General features: G+C 46.0%; 1 protein-coding gene across 2 annotated transcripts in view; it reads right to left on the reverse strand.

Moving 5' to 3' along the window:
* The window catches only part of JCAD (junctional cadherin 5 associated), a 62,126-nt gene extending 55,364 nt beyond the window's left edge, over nt 1-6,762 (reverse strand). For both annotated transcript variants that reach the window (XM_063149094.1, XM_063149127.1), the window contains exon 1: nt 6,608-6,762. The gene's annotated coding sequence lies outside the window, so the exon portion shown is untranslated. The remainder of the gene's footprint in view (nt 1-6,607) is intronic.
* Nucleotides 6,763-16,972: the final 10,210 nt, after the last annotated feature.

Below are 16,972 nucleotides of genomic sequence, written 5' to 3' on the forward strand. Positions count from 1 at the left end.
GAGCTTCAATTATAGCTAAGGAGCAGCATAATGAATTATCTTCTTTGCACTTACTTTAGCTGGTGAGTAACTCAATTTCCATCCAAATCCATGTTGACTATAACTGATTTAGCCAATAACTGATTCATCAAGATGCTGGAAGAATGTGGAATTAGAAATGCAGAAGAAGGGCTGTAGCTCTTCTTCACTTTAATATTGCTAATCTAGTGCAACATTTTTAAGAGATAACTTTAGTGCTACCTACACTTCTGTGTAAGTCCACCTTTAACAAAAGTTAAATACAAGAAAATGGCCTGCTAATGAAGAGTTTGAATCATCTCTTTTATATATAATGAAACATATTTTTATTTGGGATAGTGAGTCCTTAGATTTGCAGACTCCAGCCAAATAACAGAGAGTATGTTGTGTGGCTTATGTAATTTTAGGGTCTTTTGCTCAGAAATTCCCAGACCTGCAGGTTATGAAGTTATAATTTAAATACTATTGAAAAACATCAGCGGCCTCAGCCTCCTCACGCTGCCCAGCAGTTGTGAGCTGCATAGGGTTGGCATTGCTGTTTCCAGCCTCAGCCATGGTCTGTAGGTACCAGTAGGAAGAGACAACTCTCAGAGCAGTTTTCCTGCATTCAGGAAAGGATCCTGTTCCTGGAAGTTACAGGATTTTTGGGTTCCTGGGGCAAAACCAATATGACTTCTGAAACTCTGCTCTGCAACTCTGGGAGCAGCTGGAAAAATTTGAGCCCTGGGTGCATGAGTCCTGTGGAGCAGGAGGATCTTTCAGAGCTGCAGGATCTTCAGCCCTGGTAGAAGGAGGCACTGGCCCACAGCCCTGCTCAGGCAGAAAACCAGTTTAATTAACTTTTTAAAATAGTGTTTGGGGTTAATTTTGTACAGCAATTTACAAAGAACTCAAGGGATGTTATTGTTCAAATAAATATTTAAGCAAGATCCCTCTCAGTTTAAACACAGTGAACTGTGTGTGAAAAGCAGCAACATTTGATTACAAATATACAAGAGGCCAAAACAATAGATTATGAGCAAAGGTGTCGGAGGTGGATCAAACATCATTTTGTTTGATTCTGTTTCTCTGAGGGAAGTTACTGATAAGGGGATTTCTGCCTTGTGCCAATATGTAGCAGGGGTGCAAACCCTGGCAGTGCTATCCAGTCAATGTGAATTTGTGTCTGAGTAGGGGTTTCCCAAATTCACCAGTGCAAAAGGCTGAAATGCTCATCTTCCTCAACCTGTGCTTTTGAAAAAGGTAAAGCCTTTTTGCCTTACCAGAAATGAGTATTTCTTTCCTGATGACTGTGTATTCAATCCCCTTCTGTATCTGAGCTGCAAGGCACTAGACCACATAATTAGTCACTTTTCCAAAGTGTCCCTGAAACTGGAGGATTCTGTAAAGGTCACACAGCCCAAGTGACACATTTCATGGATACATTTGAAGACTTGGCAGATTCCCAAGGACTTGATTTACACAGGAGAACACTGTTTGGATTACCAAGATGGTCACTACAAGAGTACTCGGAAAGGGCTGTGCCTTGATAGGAGACAAAATCTGTACATCCATTTGTAAGCAGATTTTTGGATGTTTCACCCTAACACACATCACTACACAGCAGAAGAAAATGAAGATATATTTATATTTGAAATGCAATTGCAGGAAAGTAGCAACCTTGTCTCAGGTCTTGGGTCATTTTGATTCTCTCAAGCCACAGGCTCTGAAGACCTCAATCTTACTCTACAATTACATTCAGAAACTCAAGATTCTGGCATGGATCAGGACAGTGGGCTTGGCTCACAGAATCTGTGGAAACATCAGGGTATGTAAGGTAGGTAAAAACCTGATAATTTGGGAAAAAAAATAACTTTAATTTCTGAGACAAAACAATTCATGATTCATAACTAATTGTAAACAAATGAGTAATAATATTACACAAAAGACCCATTTTGTTCATTGAGGAACCACAGAATCAATTGCATGTACTTTAGTTTCCAGCAAAGTCCCAAGGCACAGTGTTGTGATTGTTGAACCAGTCATGTTACACGTACTGGTTTAATTCAGGCCAAAACTGCAGGAAGAGCTTGGGATTCTCTGAGTGGAGTCTGAGCCTCAAGTAGGTCAAACAATTCATCAAGCAATGAAGGTTTTGGGTTAGCACTCACGAGGTGACCTGACTCTTGCTTTGGGCTGTGAGCAGTGTGAGGACCTGGCTGGACCAGCTGGGGTGCCAGATGAGGAGGCAGCAGCTCTTTCAGATCTGTGCAAGAAACCTTATGCACAGACTTGACTGCCTTATTCATGGTGCTGCTCCCTACTTGTAATCATCTCATCAAAGCTGTAAGAGCAACATCCTCCTGGATTTATTTACTTTGTGACAGCTCCCACAAGGACATTCTCAATAAGTATCTCTGCTCCTTCAACTGACAACTCCACTCCAGTCTTATTCAGCATAAAACTTCAGCGATGTCCATTTTTTACCTTGACCCCTAGAGCAGAATCCCATAAGTATTCACCTCTCCTTTTCCTTTTCTGTTTCAGCTCTCCTGCAAATCCCTCCTTACAACTCCTGGTTGTGACATCCTTGACTAAGGCAAGGCTGTCAGTGCACAGCAAGCCCTGTCTGCAGCCCTGGCCAACAATGTCTCACAGCTTCCTAGGGCTCCTTCCCCCCTCCACAGCTGGCTGTAGGCAGCTCTGATCTCCTCACACTGTTCTCACAGCTCCTGTCCTTCTGTTCTTTGTTTCTGCAGTCTCACAGAGCATGGGGCTCACAGGAGCTGATGAAGATGACAAAACTTCACAGCCCGTCTCTGTGGAGGGAGGGGCTGTCCAGGTTGCTCCATAGTCTATAGTCATAAAAGAAGTGAGGAAAACCACCTTTCCCTGCCACTGCAGCAGGAGGGGAAACAAGCAGGCTGCAGCTCCTACCTTTGGATGTGGAAATCACGTCACAATGAGCACTGAGATTTTGCCATCTGTCTCCAATGTTGCATATGCATTGCCTACAAAAATAGGCTGTAAGAATACTGCTATGACTGAAAAATCCATGAGGCAAGAGATGCCAGAATTAGGCCTCCTTTGTGCTATGTGTTGTGGTACAATTGTTAATTAGATGAACACACAATATTTTGCCAGAGGTCTCAGCTTTATCCCATGGTACTGGATGAACTTTTTTCACTGGAGATATTCTATAGAATTTTGGTTTTTCTCCCTTAGAGTTCAGTGCAGTCTTAGGCTTTATTTTCTTCCCAACTTCTCAATAAAAATGACTGAATTTCCCAAAACTTGGAACGACAATGACACATTTCCCTGTAGTACCTGGGTTTTTCTAATACTTCTGTCAAGGGTGGTGGTTTTTTAGCCATTTGAATAAAATGGAAACAGAGACAGGCATGTCAGCAACAGCTTGACTGCACCAGGCACTATTTTATCAGAATCTTGGTCACCCATCCCAGCTGTCCCCAGAGGGTGACCAACAGCCATGGGGCTGTGCAGGAGTGTTCATCACCAGGCACACTGGACATTCTGGAGGCAGAGCTCCCCCCAACTCCCATGGCAGCAGTGGACATCAGGAGCAGGGCCTTTTGGCACGTGCAGACAGTGGGGCACCCACAGCCACTGGCTGCAGACTGGGAGAGCCTCAACAAGACCTGGCACAGAGACCCTGCAGGGAGAGTGGGACTGGAGCCAAGGCTGAGGCAGCACTCATATTCTCAAAAAGGGACCAAGGGTGGGGCAGCTGAGGTTTCATATCAAGCTCTGCTGTGCCTGGACTCTCCTAATGGCTCACACCTTGACATACACCTTCCTTACCTGCTCCCAGGCCCCCTGACTCCTCATTTGTGCCATGTACTGCTCATTTGTGCCATGTACTCCTCAAACCATTCCCATGCAACCCTCCAGCTTTAGCATCCAAGTACCAGGTCTTTGCTTAGCCCAGCATTGCCTGGGTCCCTGTCTGTCACCAAGCTGTGACAGGAAAGAATCAGTGTTGTTCCCTTCCTGCCTTCCCACTGACCATCAACTGTGCCCTGAGCAGCACTACACCAAGAGCCCATCTTCATTCTGCTCCTCGAGCTGGGATGACCCTTGGATTGCAGAGAGAGGGCCTGGGTCCCTGTCATGCTGTGGGGAAGCACCAGGATCTGCAGGAGCTTGGTGGCACTGACTGTTTGCACAGGAGCACTGGGGTCAGCACTGGGAGCTGCTGGGATGCTGGGCTGAGCTCACTCATGTGGGAAGGAATCTCAGCAGATTTTGACTGCTCAGCCTTAGCACATCCCTATGAAGTTGCTATTTTCTCCCTTCAAAGGCTATCACTAAGGCAAATTGGAGGAGATTTACAAAGTTTAAAAAAAAAAATCACATTCCTAACAGAAAGCTGCCAAATTTCAGATCTCAACTCCAGAGCACAGAGGGATAAGAACTATCCAAAAAAAGGATCACCAGATTCCCCCCTCCTGTTTCTTCCTTTCTTTTTTTTCCAGTTGGACAACAATTCCTTTTTCCCTATGCTCATTCTTGGAATGCACAAAGCTGGCTGGACAGTTTTGGCTGAAATTTTCCAGAAAAGAACTTATCCCAAGGCAGACAATCAAGTTGGAAGAGCTCAGTCTAAACTTTTCAAGTCTGACAAAGTTACAAGCAGCAGCACAGGCGGTCCTGCAGCAGGACAGAGATGAGTGACCTTTATCACAGGAGCTGCAGCAATCCCACCTCTGACGCACTCAGCATTATAATAGCTGATGATGCTGCTCCATTCAGGTGCATCTGATCACGATTCAGATATGTCACCAGGAAAAAAGCTTTAAGTCAGTCATCCCACTGAGCCTTCCCACACCCTTCCTACTCGAGCAGCTCTTTCCATCTAACAACTGATCACAGAGGAAAACACAGCTCCCTCGCCTCCAGTATTTGTGAGCTGTGTGTGTGAGCTTCTGCTTCTTGGATAGAGGCAGCTGATGCTAAAATTGGATTGCTCTCTGAACTAATGTATTCAAAATTAATAAAAGAAATAAAACAACACACTCTTCTGGCATGTTCCCATGCATATTTTCCATAAAAGTTAATTTTTCCACAAGAACAACTGGTGAGTTTGTGGGGGTTTTGCACTGAATCTTGATACAGAGCTGAGAATTCTTGGCACTGCTTAGGACGTTAAAATGACATCAGCTCCACTTTCTATATTGGAATTTTATAGTTCCTGCCTGACCGCATTTCTTTGTTTTGCACATGTTCTCTCTCTCAGCTGCCTCTCTGCCGCGGTGTGCTCAGAGAATCAGGAAAAGAGGTGTGTTTGTGTTCCTCGCAGCCCTGCTTGTCCCTCCCTGAGCCGGGCACCCAAGTGATAACGCTGCATTTCTCCCCCAGGACAAAGCAGCACTGTTGGCTCAAGGGACCAGGGCACCTTTTCCAGTCAAGAAGCTTCCCCACAGCACGACAGCTCCGTGCTGAGAGGAGCTGGTGTGTCCCCTTTCCTCTGGCAGAGCAGGAGTGGGGAGCACGCTGCCATGGGGAGTGACATGGCTGTGGGACACTGGGGACCGGGGTGGCCAGTGACTGCACACGGGACAATGGGAAATCAGCCAAGGAAAAAAGGAGTGGAAAGCAGAGGAAGGGGAAAGTGAGCATCTCTGTGTGCAAAACAAGGATTTCTCCAGTACTGGAAGGTAGCACCTGGAGCAGCATTTGTTTGTGCTACCCCGATGGAAGGAGAGAGTGCCTGCCCCCAAAACACAATCATACTGTCCCGTGCCTTGGGGCAGGGAGGGGCAGCATTATTTTAAATTAAGCAAAAATGTGAGTTAGGGTGTTACCATATTCCCCCCAGCAGTGCCACCCTCTGTGTTTGAACATCGCGGTGCAGGAGGGCTGAGGAGGCGCTCGGCATCCCCCGTGAGCAGCGGCGCAGGGCTGGCAGAGTTAACAGACCCTGGCGCTGCGAGTGCAGCTCCACGGGCGTTAGCACAGACAGCACGCTTGTTTCCTGGATTTCAAATAGAATAACTGTTCAAGGAAAGATGATGCTTTTCTACATCCCCTGCGCCTTGGAAAGCAGTAAGAGGAAAGAAAAGCAGTTAGTTATCTGGCACGCCGCATCCAAACATTCCTGAAAGCACGCTTGGATCCGCCGTTCCTTTCAGAGTCACGCTGGAGCAGCATTAGCATATCCTCAGTAAACAGACCCAGTGCCATCCTCCAGCACAGCCTCAGCTCCCAAACGGGATTACAGCAGCTGGACAAACCCAGGAGGGACTACACCTGGCACTTAGCAAAATGCCAGCTCTGCTGTAGCCTGGCTGGATGACAGCAGCTCCCAGGTTTGCTGTTTCCCACAGGCTCAGCTTCTCTGGTGTGTGATGGAGAATCACTGCTCCTTGCTTCTCTGTGCAAGATTTATCATTTCATCCTTTCACTGTCGTGTGGAAATAGCCAGGAGACCAGACTAACATTTCAAGATTGTAAAGCCATTTGCCAAACACTCCTTGCTCTATAACAGCAACATTTTCACAATTGCTTTTGCCACAGCCCTTTTGCAATCATGTTTATAAGCTGCTTTACAAGCGCATGCAACCGTATAGAGAATGCAGAAAATCTTTACCTTGCTTGCCCAGAGGAGAGAGCCTGGCTTCCTCTCATGGATCAAAAGTAGGATGAAAAACAAACCCGAGAGAGAGCCGTGAACAGACTCATCTGCTGAGAGTTGTTTAAATCCCGAGCCTGCTCCTGCTCGCGGCTCTAAGTTTGTGCTCTGAATAGAGGCTGTGTTATTTTAACCACAGGATTTCTAGTCATGGGGGAGGAGAGATGGATTAGGTACGTTTGCAATCTAATGCTTCACATTTACCTCAACTGAAATGAACTACTTTTAGCCTGATGTAAATAAGCACAGCTAAGATATAGATTTCAAGTGCCCACTAACCAATTATGCTTAAACTAACATGCTAAATAACTGTGGAAAATTCCAGAGGAATAAGATAACACACTTCTGTGTTCTTTCCTAAATAAAAGGCATGTGTGGAATTTCATGCTAGATACTATGACAAGTGAGGGGCAGCAGATGAACTCCACAAACTAACCTATGCAAGGTGTTGTACCTCATAAAACAATATTCCTAACACCTGTTAGCATGGATTTCAGCAGGCATCCCAGAAATTTGCATTCATGGCTTGTAAAAAGTACAGATATGAGGGATTTGATTCTAGTATTTCAAAAGAGCAAGTAAAGCTCTCTAAGTTAATAATGAATGATTTTAAAAGGTCACAGTGTCTGTAGTTTTGCAGGAGCACAAACATTAACCCACTGAACTAGTGCCACCTCCAACAGGGATATAAGCTGGATATAACCCTCCTGCAGCTCACAGATTGCCACAGAGAGTGTTAAATGAAGGCAAAATATTGTGCCTAGGACAATTGTTTGTGGTTTTGTTGTTTAACCCAGCTCAATCTCTGCCTTCCTTTCCTGGTTATGGTACTTTAGTGTCACAGCTGATGTGATTACAAAGCTTGACTATGGCCCAGGATTCCATGGCCACTGCCCAGGCTCACATGGCCACCTCAGAGCTGATGGAAAAGAGATTTCCTCACTTTCTGAGATGTATAATTTGTAAATAAAACACATTCTTAAACTTTGGGATGAACTTTGAGAAAAACATTTTCAATGCAAAGCTAGTGGACAAATTCCAATTTGTCTTTGACAGCAGAGGCTTCAGGAACACAAGTTTAATTCCATTTTGGATAAAACCTGGCTCTATAAATAACCTTATCTTACACTTACATAACGCTCTTCATCCCGGGTGCTTTGCAGATGTAATCATCCTTTCTGAAAATCGCGGGCAGACCTCCCAGCCTGCCTGCAGGATGGGGAGGATGGGGGCCCTGCTGTGCAGGAGGAAGGCAGCAGAGCATCCAGCAGCAGCCTGGCTGGCTCCTGTCCCTCAGCAGCCCAGCCTGTGGGTGCTGGTTGGGGACTCAGCTCATTGGGTCACCCAGAGACAGCTGAGAGAGTTTCTGCACAGCTCTGGTGTCTGTAACAGGCAGAGGAGGCTCAGAGCACCCAGCTCAGCCTGCAGGCTCCCCAGGGGCTGAGGCATCTCTAGGGATGCCAGCCTGATTCTCAGAGCTTAGACTGAGCTCTCTGAGCTTCCCCTGAGGCATGGCTCACCCTGGCTCCCCTGAGCCTCGGGTTTTGTGGGCAAATTGATAACCTGCTGTGGTTTAGCCCCAGCCAATAACTGAGTGTTGAGCTCTCACTCCTTCCCCCCAGCCTACCCAGTGGGATGGGGAGAAGAATCAGAAAAGGGCAAAATCTGTGAGTTAAGGCCAGTCTAATAACCGAAATAAATTTTTCTTTTAAAGAATTGTAATAATAGGAAAAATGCCCAATACAATTGTTCACCACCGGCTGGTGATTGACCCCTGCCAGCCAGCTCTCTGCAGTTTATACTCTGAGCATGACATCCTATGATCTGGAACATCCTTTGGCCAGTTCAGGTCAGCTGTCCCAGCCACGGCTCCCTCAGCTTCTCGTGCATGAGAAACTGAAAATTCCTTGGCTGAGTGCAAGCACTGCTCAGCAACCACTAACATCAGTGTGTTATCAACATTATTCTCATACTAAATCCACAACATGGCACTGTACCCTCCATTAGGAAGCAAACTAATTCTATCCCAGCTGAAACCAGAGCAGGTCCCAAGCATCTGTGCCACAGGCAGAGAAATGCACCTGAGCTGGACACAAAATGTCCCCAAACCTCCCATCAGCTTACCTCTGGGTCATGAACCCACTTCTCCTTCCACCACCTGAGCAGCTCACTCCACCCAGGGTGGCTTTCCCCGGCTGTAATTGTCCATAACATCAATCCCAGTGATGTTTTCCAGCCACAGGCTCTACCTCGCCCTTGCATGGAACCTCACAAGGAAAGCAGGGATGAGAAATGCTCCCAGGGCAGGGGCAGGGGCAGGGAGGAGGCTCCAGCATGAAGAGCTCAGGTCCCAGCAGATACTGTGGCACCAGACCACTGCACCACAGTGCTGCAGTCTGCCACAGAGGACTCCTCTTGTGGTCCCTGCTGTACCTGGATGGGGGATTCTGTGTGTACAAAGAAAGTTTCTGTGCTGTTCATGGGTATATTTTTCATTTTCATTTAGCTGTTTCAATAGGAAACAGCAGGAGGAAGAGAGGCCAGCAGACTTTGCTCTGCAGGTTGACCTGCAAAGAGTCCATTTTTCCAGAGAAACTAAAAACACAAAACTGGGAGGAGGGAAAGCAAAAATAATTTTGAATTAAGTGAAAGCTTTTGATCCCAATGCATGGTTTGGTATTTCTAGCTTATCTCTTAGGTCAGCCTGTGCTCATTTTACAAAGAAACAGCACTTTAAAAACAAACATAGAGCAAATTTAGAATTTCATTTCTGAGATGTCAAGGCAAGACATTTCAGCATTCCACATAACTCCTGTTTCTTTGGGGTGTGGACAAAAGTACACAGAGGGATGGGTTTAGGGCTTCCTTTGTTCCCCTGGACAAGTCAACAAGCAGAACACAAATTCACCTCCAGTTCCTTCAAGTTCACATTATTTTGAAAAAAAACCCCAATATTTCAGTCTGAAACCTTTGCCAGAGTTAGACTCTGACACAGCATCCAGCATTTGGAAGTCAAACACCTGCTTATTGGTGCTGTTTTGTATTTTGCCCCTGTGCCTTGAGGCAGCTCAGACCTGCTCCCTGCCTGATGTACCCTGCTGCAGCACAGACCACGAACACTCTGCCCCCAAACAAAGGCAGCCCTGCAGTTCCCTCTCTCTTCATTGTGGTTCCAAGCTGGAATGGCTGTTTCCCAAGCATAAGCAGCAACAAGTCACTCCTGGCCTGTGAGGGGAGCGTTCCCTTTCAGCAGCCTCATGCAATGCTGGATTTTTCTGTAGTCACTGGCTGAGGTCTGGAAGCTGCAGTCCTCACCTGCCTCCCATTAAAGTCTGCAGAATAAAACACAGAATAAAACACATCCCTATTTAGGGATTGCACTCCAGTCAGCATTTGTATGAATTGGGCAACAAACAAAAGGAAATGTGAAGCACAATAAACTGCACAGTAAACTGTACAATGAAGTACAATTCTGCAGCATCAAGAACTCCTACACTGGCCACTCCTTTTGAGATAATGGGATGAAGACTTTGTAATGGACATTGCTGATGGGAAATTACATGTTAAAGGAACTTGAGTAGTTGCTCATTTATTTTGCATGTTTTCTCCCTTTTTTATACAGTGAAAACTGGAAATAAAAAGTTTCTATTTCTTTTGAATTGGGAACGTCTTCTAGAAATGATATTGCCAATCCACCCTGTTAAAAGATCTTCCATCGGGATTCACACAAAACTTTGTGTTTTATCTAGAAAACATAAGCTTTTGGGGAAAGGAGCCCATTGGGAATGGTAACAGACCACAATTTGCACACTTCTGCTCTACCGTTTTGACATCTGGTACTTCTGTTGTAAAAGAAAGAAAATGTTTTCTTTAGTCAAAGTGCTCCATGGACTGAGGCCCTGAACCAGCACCTCACCATACCAAGCACAAAACTGTGATAGTTGTCAAACCTTAAAAAAAAAAAAGAAAAAGAAAAAACAGGGGGGAAAAGTGAATTTAAGTTCATGCATCTGAATTGTTTTCTTTCTAGATTGCAGTGCTTCCTTCTGTCTGTTCTATTTCTAAAATTACACCAATCATGACCACCAGTGAACATAAAACACCAAATGACAGGACAAGCTAAAATCACACGAATTTACAGTTAATTGCATGTTCATCCAGGCAATTCCACCAAAGAGCTTCCCCTTTAACGAGGTGTGGGCACCTTTGTTACAAGCCCAAGGGTAAAAGGGTGGGTTCCAGGCCCTGTTGACTGGCACTGGAGGGCTCTGGCAGCCATTGACTCTATGTGGGCATTGCTTCCCCTTTCCAAACCCAGCAGGTTTTTTCCTGCCGTGAGGAAGTTGCTCCCAACCCATCAAGAAGGATCTCCCAGTTAATGGCATTCAGACTCTGACCCTCATGCAGGGTTCTGTGGGATGCAGCCCATTGCACAGAGCCCCACGGGGAGGTGGCAGGTCCAGGGGAGGGGGACACCCCCAGCCTGGCCCCAGGAGGTTCAGGTGTGCTGAGGAAGGGCAGGGCCATGCTGGTGTGGGCTGAGCCCCACAGCCAGGCCCTGCAGGCTTTGCCATGGCTCTGGCATGATGAACAGCTTCAAATCCATCTCCTTCTGGAATGAATACTTGTGGGGGAAGGTTTGAGGTTCACATCTTAGCCCTGCTTCAACAATCAGCTTCATTTCACAGGGCAGAAAGCTCTGAAGCTGTGTAGAGTGTTAGTATGGGAGTACTGGACAAACCCTAAAGTCTATCATAAACTAAAGTTTATCATAACCTAAGGTATATCATAAACTAAAGTATCTCATAAACCCCTGTAATGGTGCAGGCTCTGCTCCCCTGCAGTGCTGGGTCACAGGGAGCTGCAGGACTCTGCAAAGGAGCAGAGGATTAAATGACTCCAGGACAGACCTGCCACTGGACATGGACCCATCAGTGACAGTGGGTGGTGCTTCTGGGATAACATTATTTAAGAAGGGGAAAAACTGCCCTGAATAACAGAGGAGAGGGGAGTGAGAGAGTGTGTGAGAGGAACAACCCTGCAGACACCAGGGGCAGCGAAGCAGGAGGGGGAGAAGGATGTGCTGCAGGCACTGGAGCAGATTCTCCTGCAGCCTATGGTGCAGACCAAGGTGAGGCAGCTGTGTCCCCATTGCTCCACACTGGGGCCCAGCTGAGAGCCCCACACTGTGCTCCAGCTGCAGCATGTCAGCATGAAACCCCTGGTTTAGCTGGTGCATTCAGTGAGACAGAATTATAATGAGCTTTCAATGAGACAAATAACAAAACCTTGTTCAGATGGAGGTGTCTGGGCACATTGTGGAGAAAACAGAGAAAATGTAGGCTGAAAGGGAAGGAACCTTTTCAGAGGTCCTGAAAATAAAGGCTAATGAGGAAAACAGCAGAGCTCTCTCCTAAACTGAAGAAAATACTGGTATTCAGAGAAAGGTGTGATGGTTCTTGTTAGGTAATGACAGTGGTTTTCTTGTTTCTCTCACACCCCTGATTTCAGGAGCCCAGGGACCTCTGCCAGGCCCAAGGACCAAGGACTGCAAAATGAGCCATGTTAATTGGAAGATGCCATCTCACAGCCAATTTCTGGTGATCATTTTGGTTTTTCACTCTTTGCCATGAAAGCAAATTGCAAAACCAGCCACCTGGAAGGGAGTGGGTCTGGCCCCATGGCTGCTCCTCCAGGAAAAGGAGTGATTGCTGTTCATGGAAACAAGAGTGGGTCTGACAGAAATTGCAGTGCCATGGCCTCAGTGGCTCCTTGGCTGTTTTCATGTGACAGCTTTTGAGAATTTCAGCAAGGCAGGGTGTGTTCATGTGGCAAGGAGGGGAAAAGTCTCATTTTAATGCGTTCAGAACTGCAGCCTTGCCTTCAGCTACTTACCTGCAATTACCTCTGTCACAACTAGCCAAGTGGCTGTCCAGGATGCAGTGTGAAAGCTGTCTGAAGGAAATGCTGAGCCACAGATATTTCTGAATAAAAAGGCAGAAAGTGTGGCACCACCCCAGTGCTCAGGCTTTGTGTTTGTTTTCCACAAGAGAAGTCAGGTGATATTACAAGACTTGAGGTAAGATGCTTCACTGACCTGCTCACAGGCATTCTCCAAGCCTTCATCTCACCTAGCAGCCCCAAGGAATTTGCTCAAAAATTATGAAATGTGCATGGAAGTTCTAAAACTGAATCGAGCCCTGAAGCCCTTTGCACTGTCCAGGGTGGGTAGGGTGATGTGGGGCTGTCTCCACCTCATTACAGTCGTATCAGCCCGGACAACATTTCGTCTTAGAGAGAATGATGGAACCAGAGATTGGTTTGGGTTGGAAGGAGCCTTAAAAATCATCTAGTCCCAAAGCCCTTAGAGTGGACAGAGCCACCATCACTAGCCCAGGTTGCTCAGAGCCCCATCCAACCTGGTCACAGAGCTCACCCAGGAAAACATCAAAAGGCCACAAAGGATCTGCACAATCTACTTTGAGCTGCCTTTTCTTTTTCTTTTTTCTGTTCTTCTAAAGCAAGACAGCTAATCCAGAGCTAAATCTTGTCCTTCCCAAATAAGTAAGAGGCCTGAATAATGTACTTTGTTTCAGACACGAGGATTTGATCCCCAGATGTATCACAGACTCCCTGCATCACTTTTGGCAAATCACCTTTGATGGATTTTCATACACTCGGCACTAAAGCCAAGTCGTTATAGTAACTACATGAGGCCAGATCCCCAAAAGATCTCATTTCCCCTTGTCCAGAGTTCTTTGGATAAATTAGCCCATTATTTTACTTACTAATGGAAGCTCAGCTCTTCTGAAAACCTGCCTGCACTTGGCAGCCCCAAGTTCTTAGGAAATTTTATCCCCACACCTCTGTGTCTCCATTCCCATCTGTGTACTGAAATAAACCATCTTTCCTTGCAGCCCTTGGTCTGGCTTTTCTGCTCCAACAACGAAGGCAGGTGGTGAGACCTCTAACCTGTCTTTCATGGCAGGGCACAAACCTCTGGTACACATCTGCCTGCCCTGTTACACAAATACACACTGCTGGCAACAGGAATTGAACTTCAAAAAGTAAACTGCTCAGAGGAAGGACGTTGGAAAGGGAAATAAAACATCATATTAAATTACTCTTACTTATTCACTTTAATCAGTTTTCTCTTGTAAGATCCTCAGTGTTTGGGGCCTATTTCTGCTGTGTACACTTGGAGGATTAGAAGGCACATTTTTTGCAAAAGGCAGAGTAAATTTTCTTTGAGTTTTTAATAATGAAAATGAATAAGGATGAGCATGCTTTCTCTAGGGTGTGCATCAGAAGGAGCAAAACACCAGGAGTTCCCAGGAAGTAGAGAGAAACTGCACTTAAGGTCAGAGCAAATGGAACTTTCCAATTTTATGGCCATAGCAAGCCTTTTTTTTTTTTTTTTTTTTTTTTTTTCCCTAAAACTCACATTAACACAGGATTCCTCAAGTGCTGGAACTGCTCCTTTGAGCTGTGGAAACTTACTCACAACCTAAGGTGCAAGGGTCATTGTACTCAAGTGATGCAGATCAAAACTCATTCCCTCTTGTTTGCACTCTGGAAGCCAAGCCTCACACTGTGGGTGTGCACTGACTGGCCATGCACAACTGTTTAGAGGCAAAGGAGAAAAATAAGGAAAGAACTTTTTGGCAAAGTTCTGATAATCAGACTCAGATGTGCACTAAGACCAAAAAGCTCATAGTAACCATTCCCAACAAAAGTTACAAAAAAACAAGGTAACATTAAGGAGAATAATGCAGGGGTGGGCGGATGAGTTCCCAGCCCCATCCTTCAGAGACACAATTTGCAGGCCTCACAGAGTGGTATTTTTGAAATCTTGGGGGCACTGTAGAAAGTTCTAAGTGCCAGTAGCTTCTTCCAAAGCCAGGGCATTTGGCACTTGGTGGGCCAAACCCTGCTCTGAGGCTGTGCTGGGGATGTGCTCGCACTGCCTGACACAGAGCTCATCACAAGGCAGCTGCTGGTGGAATCAGGGTCAGCCCTGTGTCATGGCCTGCTCTGCTTTCACCTCCCTGCAGCAAGTCAGAAGGCCACCAGTCTTAGTCTGGGCACTCATACTTCACAGTGGTCTGCTCAGAATGGAGTAAGCATCCCAAAAGGATTGACAGCTGCATCCATGTTCCATGGATGACAGAGCCACCCTCCTGTGCTTGTCCCCTCACTGTCACTGCAATCCCAGTTTGCAGTGCCAAGCTACCATAGTCAGGGAGGACCCCTGCACAAGGACAGTGATGCAGGGACATTTCCCATCACATAGAAGTGTCTATGCAGACAGAAGTGAGAACATTTACCTGAGCAACACCGAGGTGCAAATTTCTTAGTTTCGTGTTAGCCCTTTTTATGGATGCTCCTGAGTTTGAAGCTGGATTTTTTTAAATGTAAAGTAACAATCCAAGTGGATTTCAAGCCTTACCATCCCCTTTGGAGTGCATTTCAGTTCTCTACAAAAACAGCCCTGTCAGGCTGTTCTGGGCTGTATGCAGGGAGTAGCCTGGATACAAAATCTTTTGCTTTTAGCAAATCTCTTCAAACCAATTTAAAGCAGGAGCAGTTTGAAGCTTTTACCCTCTGAGAACTACTTGGCAGCTCAAATGAGATGAATTAGGCTGGGCTCCAGAAGATGTGACGTTGTCACAGCAGGGTCAGCAGCAGCCTTAGCCAGCATCCTGATCCCTGTTTGCAGATGGGGTGAAAAACCACTACAGCCTGTCCTCAGCCACCAGGGGAGATGAGTGAGACACCACAGGCACTTTCTGCTCAGAGCACCCCTGGCTCTGTGGGCACAAGGCCAGGCTGCTGCTCCCCACTGCTGCCTGGTGTCTCCCTGCCCAGATGTGAGAGAGCCCTAGTCCAAGCATGTCCAAGGAGAGGAAGGCAAGGTAGTGTCCTGCCAAAATTCAGGCCCACACAACATTTTCCATTATTGCTCAGATTTGTCTCCTTGGTCTCATTATTTCTTTTTTCTTTTCCATTTTGTTTCTCTTCCTTTGAAGGAGTATGGTTGAATTTGTTATGAATTCTCAGAAGCAAAGCAGTTAACCACTGATGATTCCCATGCATCTGTATGTGCTGGTATTCCAGAATGACCCATAAATGGGGTTTTCTTTAAAGATTTGTATTTGAGGCAGACCAGAAAAACAAACTTCCACTATGGAAAAACTTGTAAGATTTGAAGAAGCTTGGAAAGCTCTGTTGTCAAAACCAGGTGCTGTTGTCAGCCCTGCAGGTCTGTGGGCTGCCATTCTAGAGCCTTTTGGTGCAGAGGGGCTAGCTAGCAAGAACCCCCATGACAGCAATTTAACTCCCCTGGCTGCTGCAATCTGTCAATATTGACATATTCCCAAAGAACATTCCCATTTTGGCCAACTGGTATCTTCAAATGGAAGCAAACATTCATTTGGAAAACATCCAACTGGATCTAGGCCCCACCCTGTGCTGCACCGTCCCACTGTTAATGCACTGCAGGCTGGCATGGCTTTCACAAGAAAATTAATCCAACAGGAGCCTCCACTGAACCAGAACTAGCTTTGGAGTATTAAGACAGCAAAACTCTGTGCATTTTTAGCAAACCCAGGCAGTGCCATAAATGTGACCACAGCCAGTCCACACCAGCTCCTGTGGTGATGATGGGAACTCATTGATCACTCCAAGTTCCATGGAAACCAAGCTGCCTGGAAGCAAACCTGCCATTTTCCTCCCATGTGGACTCAACTGATGAGCAAAATAACAGAGAAGAAATTGCATGAATTAGACAGTAACAGTCCCAATTCACATTTTACTGCCTCTTCATGCCTCTTAAGGAGAAGCAATGTTGCCTACATCAATCTGAAGATAAAGTCATTTCTGAACTTAGGAAACCAAAGATCACAGCTCCTTTTTAGTTTCATTTCCTAAGCATTCACAGATATGAGATTAATCATAGCATTGCCTTACAATATGTCACCCAAAGTTGAGTTTCAGGCTTTTTAACAGAAATACTTTCTTTGCTCCATTTTACAGTTAAAGGAACAGAAACCTGGGAGGTTTTAAATTGCTGTCTTTAAGACACAGTGTATGTCATTGTCAGACTGACGACTCAAAGAGCAACTCTTGACCTGTGCCTGTTCATCTGACTCTGCTCCCTCAGAAGCTCACACCACAATGATGAGGGTGATATGGCTCGTGCTGGTGGCCCTACCAATAGCTGCTCAAAACCACTGGAAAATCCATGTTATATATTTAGCATCAAACTACAGAGAATCCCTGCCACAGCCAGCATCCAAGCACTGTCCTTTCAGTGACCCTGCT

This window comes from Melospiza melodia, chromosome 1 (genome assembly GCF_035770615.1).
Source record: "Melospiza melodia melodia isolate bMelMel2 chromosome 1, bMelMel2.pri, whole genome shotgun sequence".
Classification (NCBI taxonomy): domain Eukaryota; kingdom Metazoa; phylum Chordata; class Aves; order Passeriformes; family Passerellidae; genus Melospiza; species Melospiza melodia.